Genomic DNA, 22,286 nt, shown 5'->3' on the forward strand with positions numbered 1-22,286 from the left:
CAGCAACTTAGCGACTATTGTGTTGGATTGGACACCTGTCTGCATCATCAACAGGTAATGAGTGGAGGCAGCCCAGCCTTTTTGCGGGAGGAGAGCCTGGCAGCCTGAAAGAGGAGGCGGAGAGAGTGTCTCGACTGCTTCTTAAAAATATATAAGAAGTGAATGCCTGGCTTCCTCTTCCCACGCAGCCCCCTCGCCAAATAATTCCAAGTTCTGCACAAACTCAAATATCTGTTTTGGAATAAATCAAGGAAACAGAGGAAGGGGGCTTTGGGGGAGAGAGGAGGGGAGGGGATGTTAACCTGAAGAAAGATAATAATTTTGAGATGAACAGAGCAGCCTAAGGATGTGATCTGAAATTATGCGCGTTAACTAGGGTGACCATACGGAAAGGAGGACAGGGCTCCTGTATCTTTAACAGTTGTATTGAAAAGGGAATTTCAGCAGGTGTCATTTGCATGCATGAAGCACATGGTGAAATCCCCTCTCCATTACAACAGTCATTTGTATCTGGACACACTAGGCAGGGCTCCTGCAGTTTTAACTGTTGTTTTGATGAAGGAGTTTCATCAGGTGCTGCATGTATGCAAATGACTCCTGCTGAAATTCCCTTTTCTATACAACTGTTAACGATACAGGAGCCCTGCCCTCCTTTCCGTATGGTCACCCTACATTAACCAAGAGGTAAGGCCCATTGAATTCCATGGGACTATTTCCCCAGGATACATACTTAGGATTGTACTGTTATAGAGTCTTTGATTCCTCATAGAGTAGATAGAGCAGAAAATGATGTTACATTTTAACAGTGGTGCCCGTAGTACTGCTTTGCATGCAGAAGTCCCGGGTTCGATTCCCGGCACCTCCAGGTAGGCAGGGAAAACTCCTGCCTGAAACCCTGGAGAGCTGCTACTAGTCAGTGGCCGTTTCTACACCAGCCTGAAAATCTGGGCTGGTCACAGCCGAGTCCCTGTGTGTCCAAATGATTCACAGGGACTTCTTGGGGCAAGGAGGGGATGAGCACGGGTTTTTTCCAGGGATAAACAATCCCTGGGAAAACCCAATTCTTCCTCGGTCTCGGGATCGTCCTGAGACCACGGGATGTGTGGGCGCCTGTCCTGGCTTCTTCCCGCGAGTCACAGAGATCAGTAGAGGGAAGGAGCAGGGTCATGGGGGGAGGGAAGCAGGGTTGGTTTTTTTTTTGTTGTTATGCTTTTTACTCCAGCTCTTCTTCTTTAAAAAAAAAAATGGCGGACGCAAAGGGTGCGACGCCTGGGACATTGCATGGCTGTTTGGACACAGGGCGACGATCCTGGAAGCAGGTAAGTCCAGGATTGTCTCCTCTGCATCCCTCTACACCCTTATGGTGTAGAAAGGGACAGTGTTGACAATACTGGGCTAGATGGCCCAAAGATCTGACTCAGGGCTCATCTATACCAAGCAGGATATTGCACTATGAAAGTGGTATGAAAGTGGTATATAAAAGGTAGGAGCCACACTACTGCTTTATAGCGGTACTGAAGTGCACTGCAGGATCTATGCTACTGCTTTATAGTGGTACAGAAGTGCACTGACAACTGTTGGGGCCCATGACACATCTACACCAAGCAGGATATAGCACTATGAAAGTGGTATGACAGTGGTATGTGGTAGGGCTGTGCACGGACCCCCCGCTCCGCCCCGCTCCCAATCCGCAAATTGCGGATCGGGCCCGCTCTGCCCTGCCTTAAACCGCCTAGGGTCCGCTCCGCTCCATTGCGGAGCTCTGGCTCAGAATCGGAGCTCTGCAGCAGCAGGGGGTGGCGCCAGGTAAGGCCCCCCTCCCTCCTCCCCCTTACCTGCTTCTATCCTGGCCCGCCACCAGCTTCACTAGAGCCCACGGCTCAACTAGGAACTGTAGGCCCCGCTTGCGGCCTACACTTCCGGGTTGAGCCGCAGGCGCTAGTGAAGCTGGCGACGGGCTGCAATGGATGCAGGTAAGACCCCCCTCCCCCTTGCCCCCTTATCTGGCTCTGCTGCCGTTGCCGCACAGGCAGCGGCGGCGGCAGGGCCAGGTAACCACCCCCTCCTTCCTCCCCCTTACCTGCGTCCATCCACGGCCCCGCGGCTGCTTCAACTGAGCCCGAGGACTCAAACAGGAAGACCAGGCTGCCTCAGGCTCAGTTGAAGCAGCTGCGGGGCCGCAGATGGATGCAGGTAAGAGCCCCCTCCTCCTTGCCCCCTTGCCTGGCTCTGCCGCTGTCGCCGCATGGGCAGCGGCGGCAGGGCCAAGTAAACCCCCTTACCTTTTTTGGGGAGCTCCGGATCGAGGCGAAGGATCTGCCTTCACTTCGATCCGCTCCACGACGCTCCACTGCTCCCCCAATCCTCTTCACCTCCGCCTTAAGGGGGGGGCAAAGCACCCCAATCCGCTTCTGCTTCTGTGGTCTGAGGAGAAGCGGAGCACAGCCCTAGTATGCGGTGTGTGTCAATGGGCCCCAACAGTTGTCAGTGCACTTCAATACCACTATAAAGCAGTAGTGTGGCTCCTGCCTTTTATATACTGCGTTCATACTGCTTTCAGAGTGGAATATTCTGCTTGGTATAGATGAGCCCTCAGCAGTAGGGACAGAAGAACATGAGAACAAGAGAGGAGCCATGCATAATGTTGATGCAGCGGCCAACTGGCTTCTCCCAGGGAACTTGCAAGCGGGCCATGAGTGCAACAGCATCATTCCACCCATGTTCCCTGGCCACTGCCTCTGATACTGGAGGTAGCAGACAGCCATCAGAACTAGTAGCCATTGCTGTCAGTTTTTCATTCTTTCGCATTCTAATTTTTAAAACCTCGAGTTCTTTCTATCCCAAATATGAGGAACTTTGCAAAGTTTGGGAAGTTCTTTTCACAAACGAAGTGAAATAAAATTTCCACCCATCTGCACAAACCCAATTCAATTGGTACAGGTATCCTCAGCATGGAGAGGGCCAGGGTGTACTTGCCTACTATATAACTGTTAAGATGAGGCGTTTGTCAGGAAAAAGCTGTTGCAACCCTGCGCCAGCACTGATATGGTTCAATGCACAGAGATTCCAGCACAGGCGTCCAAACGTAGACAGAGTACTCAAAGCCCTGGGCCTGGATGGACAAATCTTAATGATATAGGGCGGGATATACATGTTTTAAATTAAATAAATAAATCTGTTATTTTCGACTTCTCCCATCTTTGGTTTTTTCTATTAATCTCAAGTTCTTTTTGTTCCAAATATGGAGAATGTTGCAGATTTGGGTAAATACATATAAAAACTGAACTGATACAAATTTTTCACCCACCCCAAAAATGGCTTCTTATGATCCTATATGCCATGAACAGTGGTGTGTCTTTCCAAATACCTTCAAAACAAGGACACTGACGTATCTAGTGAGACCGGTGGAGGCTGGTACCTTTGATGTCAGCAGGGTGGTGAATCCGCTCCGGGTTTTAGTCAGAACCAGCATTCTGACTGGTTCTGACTGAAACCCAGAGCGGATTCACCACCCCACTGACATAGGAGCCACCAGCTTCCACTAGATATGGCATAGGTTTTTCAATTACTTTATAGACAGCAGGGAGTCTCCGTGGTGAACGGGCGCCCTCAGATTAGCCACTTAAGTCTCCCCTCTGTGGGCAGTGGAAGATCAAAGTGGCTTCAGTTTCCCACCGGGACAAGGGGCTTGCCCAGAACGCCTGTGGGTTTCTTGTATTTGAAGTCCGATTTTTGGCTTCTGTCCATCAACCACTTGCTTTAATGCCTGACTACTAAAAAGGGACCCTTTTTAGAGTCCATAGCAGGAAAACCTCATAGAATCATAGAATAGCAAAGTTGGAAGGGACCTACAAGGCCATCGAGTCCAACCCCCTGCTCAATGCAGGAATCCACCCTAAAGCATCCCTGACAGATGGTTGTCCAGCTGCCTCTTGAAGGCCTCTAGTGTGGGAGAGCCCACCACCTCCCTAGGTAACTGGTTCCATTGTACTGCTCTAACAGTCAGGAAGTTTTTCCTGATGTCCAGCTGGAATCTGGCTTCCTTTAACTTGAGCCCGTTATTCCGTATCCTGCACTCTGGGAGGATCGAGAAGAGATCCTGGCCCTCCTCTGTGTGACAACCTTTTAAGTATTTGAAGAGTGCTCTCATGTCTCCCCTCAATCTTCTCTTCTCCAGGTGAAACATGCCCAGTTGTTTCAGGCCATAGCTAGACCTAAGGTTTATCCCTGGATCGTCCAGGGATCAAACCTGTTCATCTAGGTGACACACAGGGGATCCAGTGCTCAGGCAGGGGCGAACCCTGGATGATCCCAGGATAAACCTTAGGTCTAGCTGTGACCTCAGTCTCTCTTCATAGGGCTTTGTTTCCAGACCCCTGATCATCCTGGTTGCCCTCCTCAGAAGCACAGCTCACTCAACATGGGGGAAAAACCTGGCAGGGTACTGGGCAGGAAAAATCCCAAATGCAATGGGAGGAGACCAAACGTTATCCAGGTGAATGGCTATCAGGGTAAGTGCACCCCTCCCAAATCTCCAGGTAATAGGGCAGTGAAGCAGACCAGTGCAGGGGTACCATAAGAAAGCTGCCAATCCCCACCATGGGATAGACATTCTCACTTTGCCACTGTCATTCAGACCTCGCTAATCTCTGGGTGGGATTACTGCAATGTACATGATGTGGGGCTGCCACTGAAGACTGTCCAGAAACTTCAGTTGGTCCAGGATTGAGTGGTGGTAGTCTTGAAAGGGTTTGCTGGAGGAGACATGTCAAACCCACACAGTTATTCCTCCCCACCCCCAACCTGAGCTCAGACCCCAAAGAATTGTCATTAACCACAAAAGGAACACTTGGCCCAAGCAAGGAAGAGCCTGGGCCTACAACCAAAGAGGAAGGGCGAGTGGATAACCTTTATTTTCTCAGGGGTAGGCCCTCTGCAGACCATGGACTCTCCTGTCTTGTCCTACCCCCCACCCCCACCTCTCAACAGTCTTTATTCAAACCTACTACTATCGCTACCACCAAGGAAGAGAGTTCCACAGCTATGGGGCCACAACCGAGAAAGCCCTCCTTCCCATGGTTAGCAATGTAGCTTCGGCTGGAGCTGGTGTGTACTGCAGGGCTTCTTTTGAAGTTCTCAGCAGCCGGGGAGGTTTGGGCAAGTCGGAGAAGGCATTCCCTTAAATAGGTGAGGCCCAAGGATCAGAAAGCCAACTGAATTGAAAAGACCAATAGGGCGGGATCTACACTACTGCTTTAAAGCACTTTAGAACAGTTTTGACAACTGTTGGAGCCCAGGACACACTGCATATACAGGTTTCAAAACGTTTTCAAAGTGCTTTAAAGCGCTTTAAAAGCAATAGTGTGGATCCCCCCTAGGACTCTTCTTTTAGCCACTGGCAGGCAATTCCGGCTGGCTCTTGGGTTACAGAAATAGAGGAAAGCCCAGTTTCAACTCTGAGATATAAGTTCATCTGCTCTCAGTTGATGTGTTTGCCTGTTTGCTGTGTGCATTCATATCAGGTGTGGGCCAGAGTTGAATGCAAACGCAATCTTGGAAAGCGCCAGATATTGCTCTTGGCCATATCTAGGTAAATACATTGTAATAATAAAAATGTGCCAGTTGCCATGCCAATATTGAGTGTTTGGTGTGTTTATCAGGTAACTGTTGCTGGGAAGCAGTGGATCCTTTTGGCCAAGGGAACCGGACTGCCCCTTTCCCTTGTTAAAACTAATGTCGAAACCTTAATCATACAGCGAAGTGCATTGGGAAAGAAGTGACAATGTAGTTTGAAATAACAGAATGATCAGGATTGCCTGACACTCCTGGCTTGGGGGTGGGGCTTGCAATTCTGCGATTCTCCTTCTCCCATAATACTAGAACCCATAGGGGTCCTCCCATGAAGCTGATTGGTGGGAGATTCAGGACAAATAAAAAGAAGGACTTCTTTGTGCAGTGCAGAGTTAAACAAAGGAATTTGCTACCACAAGATGTGGCGATGGCCACCAATTTGGATGGCTTTAAAAGCGGGTTGGATAAATTCCTGGAAGTGAAGGCTATCAGTGGCTACTAGTCCTGGTGGATAGGTGCTTCCTCCAGTATCAGAGGCAGTAAGCCTATGTACATGAGTTGCTGAGGAACATGGGTGGGAGGGTGCTGTTGCACCATGTCCTACTTGCGGGTCCCTGGCCGACAGCTGGTTGGCCACTGTGTGGACAGAGTGCTGGACTAGATGGACCCTTGGTCTGATCCAGCAGGGCTCTTCTTATGTTCTTATGAATTCTGCAAATCCCATGAAATCGATTGATTGGCAGTAGATTTAGGACAACAGCTGAGAGAAAGGATGCCTTCAGACAAAACTGCATAGTTAGTTAACTTATGGGATGTTCTGCCTCGAGAGGCAGGGATAGATGTTGGTTTAGATGGCTTAAAAAGGGAAGCGAACTCTATCAGTTTCTATGAGGCATGATAACTTAAAGGAATCTCTCTGTTCAGATGCAGGCTACCTCTGAATGCCAAAGGCTTGTGGGCTTCACTGTGAGCAGCTGGAAGCTGGGCTTGATGGACCATGAGTCTGATCCAGCAGTTCTTCTGTTCTAAACCTAAAGAAAACATCCTGTTAAGGGAATGTGCGTGATCTTCTTAATCGGCATCATTTATTTTCCAGAAATGTGCAAAATTTCTTCTTTTTTTGCTAATCATGTGCCTGGGCACAGAGCCTTACGCCTTAGCTAGACGGGGCGAGATCCCGGGGCGATCCCTGGGATCGTCCCTGTGTATCCACATGACGCACAGGAGATCCCGGGATCAGGGAGGGATGATCCCTCCCTTGCCCCGGGATCATGCCCTACACTTTAGGCCCGCTTTCTTCGCAGTCTCGGGCTGAGACCACGGAACGTGTGTGCAGGCATCCCGGTTTGTCCCGGTTCCTTGCAGTTCCTTGCGAGGAGCCAGGACCTGCGCACGGGGTGCAGAGTTTCTCAGGAGCACTGCACCCATTAGGGGTGGGGTGGGGGGAGTGGGGATTTTTTAAAAAAGAAAAAACCTTTTGCACACGAACGCTCGTGTGTATCTTCTTCTTTAAGAAAAACAAAATGGCGTGCGCAACGCCTCTCCCTCTGAGGTCCTCGTGCGCCACGTGTGAACAGAGGGCTAGATCTCGTGATAAAAATATTGCGAGATCTTCACCCCTCCATCCCACTAGACTGGTAGGTCTAGCTAAGGCCTTAGAGGGCACTGAAATCTCTCTCTCTCTCTCTCTCTCTCTCTCTCTCTGACCTCTTGAAATCATTTCCAGCAATTCCTCTAGCTTCTAAGATTGCACCACTGCAATTCTTTCAAAGCCGAGCTGCCCAATCATATTGGCTAGAAACTTGCCTCCCCCTTTTAAAAACAACAAGAACAACTCTGAGATTTCCATGAAGCTAAAACCTGTGCACACGTAGGTTTTCGGCATGCCTGTGGAAGCAGACAGCCCAAGACCATAAAGCAGCCCTGCTGGATCAGGCCAAAGGTCCGTTAGTCCAGTATCCTGCTTCCCACAGTCAGTGAATTCCGCAGATGAATGATGTATTGTGTGAAGAAGCGCAGACACATGGCCCTGAGAATCATCCTTACAGATGCCATATTTTTGCTCCAGAGCAATATCTGTATGTGATTTTTATTTCTCAGAGAGGTATTTGAGATTGCTAAGGGGCCTCCGAAGTATCTCTATGCTGTTGCTATTGCTGGGAGGCCTTCCTAAAGATGCCTGCACAGCCATCTCTTCCTCTGTCTCTTGCCACGAGCTCAGAGATACTTCATCATCCCCGTTCTTCGGCTGCTCGACACCGGGTCTCCCGTACGAGAGGCTGAAGGGCCTGCCTCTCCGAACAGCCGTAAAATGGGCAGTAATGCGCGACCCGGAATAAATGAAATATTTAATGTAACCCATAAAGCTGTGTGAGCCCATTAGAAGCAGCTCCATAAAGATCATATGAGGGGTGGGGGGGGTGGGGGCGGGAAAAACTCTGCTCTGTGCTTGGATGTGCGTTTGCGCGTAGGGGGAAGCCAGTCTGGGAAAGCCAGGGGATGGGATGGGGGAATGGGGAATGTGCGCGGGAGGGGATTTCATTACAGCCAGGAAGAAGCCATAAATTTGGGGCGAAGGGTCAGCGTGTGAAAGGGGAGAGAGGGTGGGAGGGCAGCAGGCACAGGAAATGTGACCACCCACATTGACAAGGTGAGGCAGGGGGCTGCCGTTGCCTGAGGGCTTTGGGGTTGGAGAGGTTGGGGACCGCTTCCCGAGTGCAGGACTTTCTGACTCTGGCTGGAGTTTAAGGCCAATGCCTCCTCCTTTGGGGCTGAAGCCAGAACGGCCACTGGCCTGCATCCTTGCCACAATCTCGGCTGGTTTCAAAGGACCTTTGGCACACCTGTGCAGCCAAGGCCCATTGACAGCAGTGGTTCTGAAGGAGGACAGAAAGGCCGACGAGCATTCAGTGCACATAGGTCTCCTGTAGTACAGGTCCCCGAGTACATGACACAGCTTGAACAGCACAGGTCGTGCTGTCACACGCACACAGACGCACAATGTTTAGACAGCCATGTATAAGAATTTCATTTCAGTTTGCAAACAATTAGAACTTGCCCTGTCTGCAATCCTGAATACCAACAGGGATGCATTTTTGGGAGGGTGGGGGGAAAGGAGAATCAAAACTCTCACATTCCCAAGCCTGCAATAGTGTTCGAAAATGCACGTGGTGTTTTTTTTTTGAAACAAACAAAACAAACAAATATATGTGCACTTTAAAATGCATTTTTTTCCCAAGAGATAAGCGTTTTCATATTTTCATCAGTGGGAGGAAAGTGTGTGCTTTTTTGAAAAATAATGTCCACCCAAACATGCATTTTGTCCATTCGAATGAAAAGGAAGAGGGGATGAAATAGTGTGGGAGGCAAACTGAGCATTGCAGTGGAGTTTGGAGAATCTCTGCGAAACTGAGCATCTCCAGTTCTCCCAGCCCTAGAAACGTAGAAACTGATTCACAAAATTGAATGGGGCCTTAGAGGCCCTTCAACCTGCCTTGCTTGATGAAGGAAATCCAGAGCTAAATCTGCTCTGGGTTTCAGTCAGCGATCCACTTTACACCTTAGAGAGCTCCTTTAGAGTTCTGGCTGAAACCAGGCCCTCACCTACACGACAATGGGATTGCTCCTCGTTAAATATAAACCCGAATTTTTGTTGATTCGAATGTGGGTAAAGAGCATCACGCTGCAGCAGTAACACCGATTTATTTCCTGAATTTATATATATTTTTATAGTGAGTTATAAATGCGCATGTGCGCATTATCATATTATGGGATATACGATCCGATGGAGGAGAGATGAAGGAAGCTATTAACTTTAAGTGTGGAGCTCTGCAGATTCATATCACAGCAAATCTGGGGAAGCAGGGAAAGGAACGAGGCTGGAGGCATGGGGGGGCTGCCCGTTTTCGCCTCTCTGTTTCTGCTAGCTCGGTAGGATCAGATAGTTCAAACAAATGCGGCAGCTGATAGGTGGGAAAGCGGGACACTGGCCAATCATGGTGTCCTACACACTAAGCACCGCCCACCTGTGAAAATGCGATTTAACTCCCCCAACGACACATAATCATAACGCGGAGCAAAATCGGGCATGACCGAAAACTCTCGGTAAATTGCGGATGCGAATATGCGCATTATTGTGGTAAAACCCCGCTGCTGTGGCATATGGACAGCTTTACCCTGTGTCTGGAAATGCGAATATGCGCATTTACATCACGGAAAATAAGCCGTATAGACAAGCCCCCGGAGCGGATTCACTACCCCACTGACACTGGAGTCACCAGCCCCTACTGGCTAAACCATCCCCAACAGGGGACTGTCCATTCTTTGCATGAAGACTTCCAGCAAGGGCAAAGCTGCCGTTCCTCTAGGTAACTCACTCCACTATTGGAAACCGCCCAGAGACCTTCGGCTATGGGGCAGTATATATAAATGTAATCAATAAATATCAAACTGTTCTTCCCAAGAAGACGTTTCTTCAAATGCTCAGCCGAGATCTACCCTCCTGTAACGTAAGGCCGTTCGATCTAGTCCTGCCTTCCGGGGCATCAGAGAATGTCTTTCACCTCTGCTATACATCAGCCCTTCAGGGATTTGAATTGTCCTATCGTGCCCTCATCAGGTTTTTCTCCTGCAGGCTAAGGGCCTTGCTAGACGAGGCCTTAGACGAGGCTAGACGAGGCCCGGTTTCCCTGCTGTGCGTCCAGATGACGCACAGGGGAATCTGGGGTCAGGCCGCGCTGAAACCTCCCTTAACGCGCCATAAGCGAATTCGCTTATGGCGCGCCTTTTCCGCAGCCCCGGCGTGAGGCCGGGGCTGCGGAATGTCTAGCAAGGTCCGTGGCTTTTTGTGGCTACTTGCTTACTCGTGAGTAGCCAGGAAAAGCCACGGACTGGGCATAGCGCTCATACGAGCGCTGTGCTTATCGGGCCGGGGGTGGGGGAAGGCTGGACCCGGCAGGAGAGCGGGGTAGAAGGCCAGGCACCAGGATGGCATCGGGGAGAGGGCGGGCGGGCAGCACGGGCATCAGGGACAGGGAGGGCGGGCACCGGGATGGCATCGGGGACAGGGAGGGTGGGCGGCACGGGCATCGGGGAGAGGGCGGGCGGGCGGGGAAAGAGTGGGCAGGGAGGCATTGGGGATGGCAGGGAGGGATCAGGAGTGGGGGGGGCCTTAATTTTTTAAAAAAGGCACTTACCTTGTCCGGCGGCTTCGGGGTGCACATGGCCCCTTTAACAACAACAACAAAAAGAGGCCGACGCTACAGGGCTTCTGGAGTCCCTGCGCGTCGTGCGTGTAGGAGGCGGGGCAGCACGCGCTATGTTAGCGTGCCGTCGCCCCGCCTCCCTGCCGGCTTATCCGGCATGGTCTAGCAAGGCCCCAAATGTGCTCATTTCCTTCAAGCTTTCCACCTAGGACATGTTTCTTGTAGCTATTCTACTCAATGCATCTGCTTTTAGGGCTGTGCGAGGACATTCCCCCAACCGATTTGAGGTGGCCAATTTGGGGTGGTGATAACTAGATCACTTCAGATCTGGGTCAGCCAGGCATGAGGCCAAGGGAGGTCATGGGTGCACTAACTCAACACCCACCCATCCCATGGTCACCCCTCCCGAACCCTGCCAAACCTGGCTCTGTGACCTGCTGCCCCTTCCTCCTGGCTGTGGAAATGGCCCTTTACGGCTGCCGTTGTGTGCAACACAGATCTGCAATGAGATGGACTCCCTATCTTCAGTAAAACCCTGGCTTTTCTTACATACAGCCAGACAACAGTTACGAACTTCACAGGAGGTCTTGCTGGCCATTCCAAGATGAACGGAATGCCGCTACGAAGAACCTCAGTGGTGGGGCCTTCTCTGTAGTGGCACCGCACCCTCTGGAAAACCCTCCCCCATGTGGTTTGGGAGGCGGAAAATGTAACATTCTTTAAATGCCTCCTGAAAACATACCTTTTCACCCAGGCTTTCTCTGGACTTCAACTTATCTGGTTTTATATTTTATTTTATTTTTTAACTTTTAAATTTATTTGATACTTTTTATATTTTATGGTTTTAATTGTGTACTTCCCAGAGAGCCTCAGCTAACAGGCAGGATAAAAATGTATGAATAAATTAAAAAAACCAAAAATGGTGTCTACCGAAGAGGAGCCGGCAGCTGCTGGGCCTGGTAAATCCCGGGTGCAAGCAGATGATTCGGAGGCCTTGACTGGGCCTCTGCATCATCCAGATTGGTCCAAAGTGCCCTGAAGTACTTTGGACCTGTCCCGAACCACTTCAGGCCTTTCCAGACTGATCCAGGTCCAACCTGGATTTGGACCAGATCAGTCGAAATCACCGTACTTTAGCTAAGGGAGCCAACGTGGTGTGCGGTTCTACCTGCTTTGTTAACTTCCTTCTCTTTCCCACGAAGCCATCATAATTCCCTCCCATTTCTCCCTAGCATCCAGTTCCATGGATGTTTAGAGACCATGGTTAGAAGCTGTTCGTGTCAAACCTATCCCAAATCCAAGTACAGGTTTTAATTTTGAAAGCTTCAATGGCTTGAGACCAGGGTCGCAGCTAGACCGAAGGTTTATCCTGGGATCATCCAGGGTTTGCCCCTGCCTGAGCACTGGATCCCCTGTGTGTCACCTAGATGAACAGGTTTGACCCCTGGACGATCCAGGGATAAGCCTTAGGTCTAGCTATGGCCCAGGTTACCTGAAGAGGCATTTCTTCTCCACGGACACTAAGGTCCGTGGAGGTCCCACAACTTGGGACCAGGATACTTGAGAACATGCCTTCTCCTTTACCAACCTGCCCTATCACTGAGGGCATTGGAAGGCATGCTTCTGGTGGTTCCACATGGACCTATAGCCTGATTGGAATCCCCCAGGACTAGAGCCTTGAGTGTAGTGGCCCCTTCTCTGTGGAACTCCCTGCCCCTGGAGGTCAGGCAGGTGACAACACTAGGCTGCTTCCGGACCTCCTGAAAACAACTCTATTTCAAGAAGCCTTCCCCAACGGAGTAGCCACTGTTTTTCTGGCTGTTTTTAAATTGAATAATTTTCATTTGCTTTTTTAATCTTCTTTCTTTTACTATTCATATCTCCGTTCACCACTCTGGAATCTGTGTTAGATAACTTACTTATTTTTGCGGTTTTAAATTTTTAAATTATTTTTTCCAACAGCACATAGACAGACATCACATATAATACATACAAACAAAGGTATACCTATAACAACTACAATCACACTAAAAACATTTAAGGGTAAGGTTAAAGTACTCCCCCCCCTCTTCATGCCAAAAATGCCCACCATTTTCTTAATTACCATTTGTAATCTGTGTTAGATAATTGAGCAGTATATAAATGTTGCAAATAAATAAATAAATAAATTGTCTGAGGCCTTTGTAATGCCAAATAAGGCAATGTGGGTGGCTAAAAGATGGTCAAGAGAGTGTAACCAGAGCTGACTCAAGGCTATTTAAAAGTTCTATATATTTGGAAAAAAAATACATTTTAAAATTCAAGCAGGAAAACAGTGAATGCCCTTTAACTTGTGAAAAATGAAAACATGCCGCACAGGAAATATTAAGATATGAATGATTTATAGAGAAAAGTAAATGCAAAAGAACATTACATGTAGAAGACAAATGTGAAACAGGCAACGATTACGGAAAAAAATACAACCGTAACCATGAACCCCAAAGCAGTGTGAGCCTTACAAGCAAGGATTACACCATGCAAAGTAAATGGCAATTTATGTCTTGCCGAGGCCTATTAGTAAACACTATTAGGAAAACTGTATTAGGGCATCAAATAAAATAGCTACGCTGTGCAAAAGTTGTAGTGGGTTAAACTAGCAACAGCTTGAATTGTTACTTAGGTCAATTTAAACGCCCACCGCTCTATACTAGTAAAATGCAATTCTTAAATCTTCCAACTATGTAAGCGTTGTCGAAATCTTTAAGGAAAAGCAAGGGAGGAAATGAAAATTATACTACCTATCTCTGGAGAGGTCTGAAGAACAGGCTTTTGTGGACCCAGGTTTTTGTGGATCAGAGGAGACCTCTTCCAGAGTCAAAGGAGTAGGACTCAGCTCAATTCAGATGGAAAAATTAATCCAGGTGGGAAGTGAAGGAAATGTTTTAAAATGATAGAGGTGGTGAAGCCTGAGCCATTGTGTTAAATCCATTCCATCTGCATTTCACAGATTGTCAGGTGCTTTCCCATCCATTGTCCACTCATTGACAGAATCAGATGGGTACAAGGAACACACTCAACTTAAGGAGCTGCAAACTGGGGGGAGTAAAAAATGTTGTAACTTCTTATACTGGTCTAATGTCCCACAGTTTGACCACAGCTTTGCCAACACAACTGTCTGCATCTCAGGCCGGAGCTAGACCTAAGGTTTATCCCAGGATTGTCCTGGGGTCAAACCTGTTCATCTAGGTGCCTCACAGGGCATCCAGCGCTCAGGCAGGGACGAACCCAGGATGATCCTGGGATAAACCTTCCGTCTAGCTACGGCCTCAGACTCCAGGCAGCAAGGATTTTCTGCCCTCCAGGAAAGACAGATCAACTTGTGAAGCCAAAGTTTTATTCCCAATCTATTCCATGGCTCCTTTGTAAGCCCTATGTCCCCAACACCTGAACCCACCCCAAAAAGGACTTGAGTAACTCAGGAGAGAGGACTTTTCAGTGGTGGCATCCATCTATGGGCCTTGCTAGACCTACCACATAATCCAGTGGGGAGTAGGGGCGACGGCATGCTACAGCTAGCGCGCGCCATCGCACTTTTCCAGACGTAACACGCGACGGGGCAAGGGAAAGCACCGTCGTGTCCGGCATTCCCCCCCTTAAAGGGCCATGTGCGCAGGAGCGCACAGCCGAAAAAGGTAGGGTTTTTTTTTAAAAAAAGGGTCCCTCACTCCCCCTGATTCCCCCCCCCACAATGCCTGATGCCCCCCCTGCCCGCTCGCTCGCCCTCTCCCTGTCCACCAGGCCCTGTCCCCGTCCTTCTTCCCCCCTGTCCGCCATGCCCGTCCCCGTCCTTCTTCCCCCCGTCCGCCGTGCCTGTCCCTGCTTGCCATGCCCACTCACCATGCCCGTCCCCCGTCCCCGCTCATCATGCCCACCCCTGCCCGCTCGTCATGTCTGATGCCCCCTCCGCGCCCCCCGTCTGTGATTCCCCCCCCCCGGCCCGATGGGCACAGCGCTCCTATGAGCGCTGTGCCCAGTCCGTGGCTTCTCCCGACTACTTGCAAGCGAGAAGCCGGGAAAAGCCACGGACCCTGCTAGACCTTCCGCAGCCCCGGCTTAAACCCTAGTCTAGGAAGGGCTAAACCCTCGTCTAGGAAGGCCCTAAGTGTGGAGAACAGCAGTCGGAGTGTTGTATTGGAAGACCTCACGGGGCGATGCTAATTCAGCCAGGATCTTACCCTGTTCAGCCAGGACTTCACTGGGTCAACATATGCAGCAGGCCATGGCCTCCAGCCTCAGTTCCCCATCTGTGAAATGGGAATAATGGCAGGCTGTCTTACAAGGCTGCTATGGGGGTGAATGAGACAGTGGGGTTGTGTTGTAAAGCATGCTAGCGGTGCGATTTAGGCGGAGCATAATGATAACATAAACAACAAAAAAAGATGCTCTAGAATAGGGTGACCCTATGGAAAGTAGGACAGGGCTCCTGTACCTTTAACAGTTGTATAGAAAAGGGAATTTCACCCGGTGTTGCATGCATACAAATGACATCTGCTGGAATTTCCTTTTCTATACAAGTGTTAAAAGAGACAGGCGCCCTGCCCTCCTTTCCATATGGCCACCCTACTTTAGGACAGCATGTCCCCTTTCTTCCCCCACCTGGCCTTCTCTCCCTTTCCCATATCTGGGGCTGGAGGACATTCCTAAACCTGGCGTGCAATCGGTCCTCCCCACCCCCCACCGCCGAGGAGTTGCTGATTGGCACCCTTAGCCGTTTTGTCTGCAAGAACAATGGCTGCTTGTCTCTTTCAAGGCTTAGAGATGAGTCTCTTGTCTGCCGTGACCCGCAGGTGACTCTCTGCACCTGAGGCCCTGGGGCTTCCTGGCTGTTGTGAGCAGCCCTCCCAGCGCTGACAGAGGGCCCCGGACAAATAAATAAGGTAAACAGATGGGTGAGGCTAGCTGGCCAACTGCCCTCCCTCCCTCACCAGCAGCTGCCCTAGGGTCATGGGGCGCCAAGGGCCGGCATGCATAGAGGCAGAAGGGGCAACCCAGGGGCAGGCAGCACCCAATGCCCCATCTCCTGAAATGGGTGACCAAATGGCCTCTAGTCAGAAATATTCTGGTAAGGGGGACCGAAATCTACAGCGGTGGCTAACGTAACAGAAAGGGAAACAGCGAAAACCCAGATCAACTTGAATCCATTCAACCATTTTAATAAGACAACATTGGATTTTAATATTTTTCTTTTTAAAAAGTGGTAAGACAGCTAACATGGAGGGGTGTGTGATTATTATTTTTTAAGGATCATTTGGAAATATTCCTAATTATTATTATTATATATATATATATATATATATATATATATATATATATATATATATATATTCTGGACTAGATTCATCATTATATAAACTTTGAAGAACTTTCAGATTTTACAGTTTGTGTTTCGATATCAAAAACTGGGTGCCGTTTCCCACAGATTTGAAATTTAAATTCTGGACGTGAAATTTGTCATCAGCATTTGAGCTTTGAATGTTTGGTGTTTCACCCATTCAAAGGTATATTTCTGGATTGACTAACTCAGGCTTCTCCAACTTGGTGCCCTCCAGGTGTGTTGGACCTCAACTCACATCATCCCCAGCCAGAATGGTCAATGGCTGTGCTTGCTGGGAATGATAGGATTCGTGGTTCAATGTATCTGAAGGACAAATGTGACTAAAAGATAAAAAAAATGTTTGAATTAGCAGAAGCCGGGCTTTCTGGAGTTCTCCAAATTGCATTTGGAAGCTCCTACACATGGAAATTTGTGTCCATTTCTGTGTGCATTTTCTAGTCCTGTGCCAAAAAAAAATCTCCCACAACCATTTCAACCATTCTCATTCAATCTGATAGAAAAGAAACTGCCTTCGAAAAGAAATTCAAAGGAGAAGAAATTTCGGAGAAATTCTCTTGGGTTCTGTTCAGGGTTCTTGTGTTTGCCTTACTAATGAGACGACTGAGAAGTATGAGTGTCCTGTCTTTCATCGTACAGCCATCTCTCTGACAGCCTGCAGACTCCTTGACTCCCCACTTCCCAGCCAAGGGAAGACATAAATTTATTCCTCCCATAGGGTAGGGTGACCATATAGAAAGAAGGACAGGGCTCCTGTATCTTTAACCTTTGCACAGAAAAGGGGATTTCAGTAAGTGTCATTTGCATGCATGCAGCACCTGGTGAAATTCCCTCTTCATCACAACAATTAAAGTTGCAGGGGCGATACTAGAGTGACCAGATACAAAGAGGGCAGGGCTCCCACAGCTTTAACTGTTATGATGAAGAGGGAACTTCACCAGGTGCTGCATGCATTCAAATGACACTTGCTAAAATCCCCTTTTCGATGCAACTGTTAAAGATTCAACAGCCCTGTCTTCCTTTCCATATGGTCACTCTACCATAGGGCCTTTTCAAATCAGGAAGTGCAGGTGCCCTGGGAGACAGAAATGAAAATATAGGTAGTACTAGGGTGACCATATGAAAAGGAGGACAGGGCTCCGGTATCTTTAACAGTTGCATCGAAAAGGTAATTTCAGCAGGTGTCATTTGTATATATGGAGAACCTGGTGAAATTCCCTCTTCATCACCACAGTTAAAATGCAGGAGCTATACTAGAGTGACCAGATTTAAAAGAGGGCAGGGCACCTGCAGCTTTAACTGTGGTGATGAAGAGGCAATTTCACCAGGTTCTCCATCTATACAAATGACACCTGCTGAAATTCCCTTTCAATACAACTGTTAAAGATACAGGATCCCTGTCCTCCTTTTCATATGGTCACCCTAGGCAGTACCCTCAGCCACCTCACAGTGATTAGTTAAAGTCAAAAACACCACCAACACACATTCAAAATAAATTATAAACTTCCCTGAGAATGATGCAGATAAATGGAGGCTTGTTTCAAGAAAACTTTCCAGGAAATTCCTGAGATTTTTCTTGTCTTACTCCTAGAAATAAAAGGACACTTTTCAGAATGTTCTCACTTTTTCTTCACCATTATTTTTTGTGGTGGCTGCATTCCCTCCAATCAATGCCCTGGGAGGGGGGTGATCCTTGGTATATGGAGAATGAAAAAAGGGCCCCTGGCTGCCAACACATTTGATGCTGTTGCCATTGGCAGTGCCAACCCCCCACCCCCACCCCCCAAAAAAAATTAGGAAAAAGAAAGAAGGTGTTCTACCACCCTTGTCAATTTATTTATTTATTGCGCTCCTACGCCGCCCAATATCCGAAGCTCTCTGGGCGACGATGCCTATCTGTGAGAAATGGTTGGAGAATTTCTTCTCCCCCTGGAGAAAATCGGTGAAATTGTCACCCCAATTTCTCGATTTACAAATAGGGTGGAGAATTTTGAAAGGCCAGTTGTGCACAGCGCTAGTGTTTCCCCAAACGTATGCATGAATTGTGCGCATCTTTGAAGCATGTGCTCCCATTGATTAAAGCGTATTTGTGTGCATCTTTCTAATATAGGCATTTTTTTTTCAGCACACGTTTCAAATGCATGCTTACTGTTGACCCCCTCCTCCCGGAGTTTTATTTTACTTTTGTTGTTTTGGTTCATGAATCCATTGCAAGTTCGGAAATGTACAAGCTTTGCCTGCAGACTGAGTATGAGTCCGTGTTTGGTCTGGAAGGTGCAAACTGCGTAGATCCTGATCAGAAATAAACAAAAATGAATTTCTCATACATCCCTTACTAAAAGGCGATTGAAAGTCAGCTGTCAGTTGCTCACAAATGGTGCTCCGTACCTGTCACCTGCTCCAGGATTGAGATGCTAGAGAGCGTGGTGTGATGTCAGTGCAATCTGACGCACGTCCATTTAAAAGTCTGTCCTCTTGAATTCAGGGAGGCTTTCTCCCAAGTAAGTGAATAGAACTTTGCAATCTTCAAGGCTAAGCTACAAACAAGAAGTCCAAGATCCAACTCTGCCATAACCAGATGTGATGTTAATTGTGTGATTGCAATTAACATGTCTGGATTATAAAGCTGAAATAGTGGAATTTGGACCCCCTAGCCACTGATGATCAGGGGAAGGCCTGTGGAGCACAGTGAGAAAGATTAACCTTGCCCCCCATGCTATGGTCCCAATAACCCCCCCCAAAAAAACTGCTATTTGCCCCAAGAGGGAAATAGTCATTGGTGCCAATGGAACCTTCCCTTTTGCAGCAAATAGAAACTTTAGAGACGGTGCGCTCATCTGCACTTCTGCACAGGAGGAAAGTTCTACCCACTTCCTATGTACCACGGTCCCAATCCTGATCAGTCCCCCTCCCCACAGGCGCTATTTAAATTTTTGAAAGTTGACACGTTATTTGTAATTGCGCAATTAACATCACACCTAGTTTGGAACCCGATGGCAACCTCAGTTCCCCGTCTGTAATGTGGGAATAAGAATTTTACTTTACTGCGTTGCTGAAAGGATGACAGAGCTAATGGATGTGATGTGAAACGATGACAGAGCTGATGGATGTGATGCATGCTGAAGATCTTGCAGCGCTCTATAAATGCAAAGGATGACAGAGCTAATGGATGTGATGCGCTCTGAAGATCTTGCAGTGCTCTATAAATGCAAAGGATGACAGAGCTAATGGATGTGATGTGAAACGATGACAGAGCTGATGGATGTGATGCATGCTGAAGACCTTGCAGCGCTCTATAAATGCAAAGGATGACAGAGCTATTGAATGTGATGCGCTCTGAAGATCTTGCAGCGCTCTATAAATGCAAAGGATGACAGAGCTAATGGATGTGATGTGCTCTGAAGATCTTGCAGTGCCATATACATGCAAAGGATGACAGAGCTAATGGATGTGATGTGAAACAATGACAGAGCTGATGGATGTGATGCACACTGAAGATCTTGCAGTGCTCTATAAATGCAAAGGATGACAGACTTAATGGATGTGATGCACTGTGAAGATCTTGCAGTGCTCTATAAATGCAAAGGATGACAGAGCTAATGGATGTGATGTGAAATGATGACAAAGCTGATGGATGTGATGCATGCTGAAGATCTTGCAGCGCTCTATAAATGCAAAGGATGACAGAGCTAATGGATGTGATGTGAAACGATGACAGAGCTGATGGATGTGATGCGCTCTGAAGATCTTGCAGCGCTCTATAAATGCAAAGGATGACAGAGCTAATGGATGTGATGCACTCTGAAGATCTTACAGTGCCATATACATGCAAAGGATGACAGAGCTTTTGAATGTGATGCGCTCTGAAGATCTTGCAGCACTCTGTAAATGCAAAGGATGACAGAGCTAATGGATGTGATGTGAAACGATGACAGAACTAATGGATGTGATGCGCTCTGAAGATCTTGCAGTGCTCTATAAATGCAAAGGGTCAGACACCACGTTCCATGGATGCACAAATCTGCACATGACACGTGTCTCCTGGAAAGACTCAGTCAAAAAAACATGTGAGATGATGTTCACTGTTTTCTCACGCCGTACAAGCAGCAGCCGGGGAACCGAAGCAGGGAACCATCAGATGCAAAGACACGTGCCGTTTCGCACATGTCTTTGGCAGAGTTTTATTTATTTATTTTTATTTATTATCTTAGTTATTGTAAGTATATTTAGACCGCCCTTGAATTATATTCCCAGCATGGTTACCAGGGAGATGCGTTGCAGAGGGAAAGCAAGTTGTTGGTGGCAGCCAGGCAACTCACGGAACCTGCAGCTAGGTCCCCAGAACTGAACGTTATTATTATTACCCAAATGTTGAGCGCAATAGAAAAAATCATGAAGTCGAATAGAAAAAAGCTCCTCAAGCGAGTTACACACCCGGAGGATATTTGAAGAATAGAACCACTGGAGGCTGGTGGCTCCGACGTCAGTGGGGTGGTGAATCCTCTCCGGGTTTCAGCCGCAACCAGACAGGACTCTAAAGGAGCTCTCCAAGGTGTGGGATTCACCGCCCCACTGACACCGGCCTTTAGAGTTCTGACGGGTTGCAACTGAAATACGGAGCGGATTCACTGCCCCACTGACATGGGAGCCCCTGGCCTCCAAAGAATAGACTCACTGCACGCCTTAGAAAGGGAGAAATGCCGCCGGCCAAATTAATTTCCATCGGATTTTCCAAAATGGTGAGGATTCAGCCTTCCCCAGCTTGGTTCCCTGCAGATGTGCCAGACTGCAACTCCCCTAATTTCCTAAACTAGATTATGGCACCCGAATGAACAGACACATTTGCGTAAATGTGTACAGCGTGGCCAGCACAGCGGATACAAATGCTGCGTTTTCTGCCATGGTACAGTTTCCCCCCGCCCCCTGGGAAGGTTTCTTCCTTTCCTTAGAAAGATAAACGTACATTGATGGTGCTATATAAATAAATAAATAAATAAATAAATAATAATAATAATACAAATAAATCCCAACTCTGCAATTCCCCTGGGCTATACTATCATAATAAATAAATAAATAAATCCCAGCTCTGCAATTCACCTGGGCTACACAATAATAATAATAATTAATAATAATAAAAATAATAAATAAATAAATAAATAAATAAATCCCAACTCTGCAATTCACCTGGCTACACTATAATAATAAATAAATCCCAGCTCTGCAATTCACCTGGGCTACACCACATAAATAATATTAATATTAGTAATATTAATAATAAATAAATAAATCCCGGCTCTGCAATTCACCCGGGCTACACCATATAAATAAAATAATATAAATAAATAAATAAATCCCGGCTCTGCAATTCACCTGGGCTACACCACGCTGTCCTCTGGCTAGCGATGGCTCCTGCACTAGCGTCCCCCACCCTTCCCCGCAATGACTTCTGCACCCATCCGCCCTGAATGGCACATTTTAATCTACCTACCGCCCTCTCTTTTGCCCCCAGGACTGACCCTTGGTGAACCCCACCCACAAGACCCCCCAAGGCCAGGTTAATAAAAGCATTTTCCTCGCAGGCTCCTTAATCTCCCGGATAAGCGGCCAGGTCCAAACACAAGCGGCGCTCTCTCAAACATTCCCCAACCCGCCCCGGTGGATTCTCGGCAGCTGCCCAAAGATCGCCCACTGGCTCTCCAGGCCTCCTATTAGGTGCCGCCTCTGGGGGTGTGTGCGTGCTTCGGGGAGGGGGCGCATTGCCCCTGCCGCTCCATTTTAGCGCTTTGAACTGAAGACTCCCCGCTGCTTCCTATTCATCCATGCTGTCTCTACTGGTTTTCTGTGCGCTTAAGAGCCAGTAAGAATGTTAAATGCAGTGACCTTTGACCCTTCCTTGTCTGGCGGAGGGAGGCCTGGCCCCCGCCCTTCCTCTCCCCTTGAAGGCTGAATGTGTGCGTGTTGAGGAGGGGGAGGCGGCGGCGGTGGTGGTGGAAATAAAGACACAATATTCGGCGAAGGAGATGTAGGAAGAGGGAAACAGGCCCTGGCTGGAGCGCAGGAGCGCACCCAGCTGAGTCTAAGCGGGCGTTTGGCAGAGAGCCGGCCCTACCCTTTGCCCAAGGATGGGACCATGTGGCCCA

The sequence above is a fragment of the Elgaria multicarinata genome, chromosome 8, assembly GCF_023053635.1.
Source record: "Elgaria multicarinata webbii isolate HBS135686 ecotype San Diego chromosome 8, rElgMul1.1.pri, whole genome shotgun sequence".
NCBI lineage: Eukaryota > Metazoa > Chordata > Lepidosauria > Squamata > Anguidae > Elgaria > Elgaria multicarinata.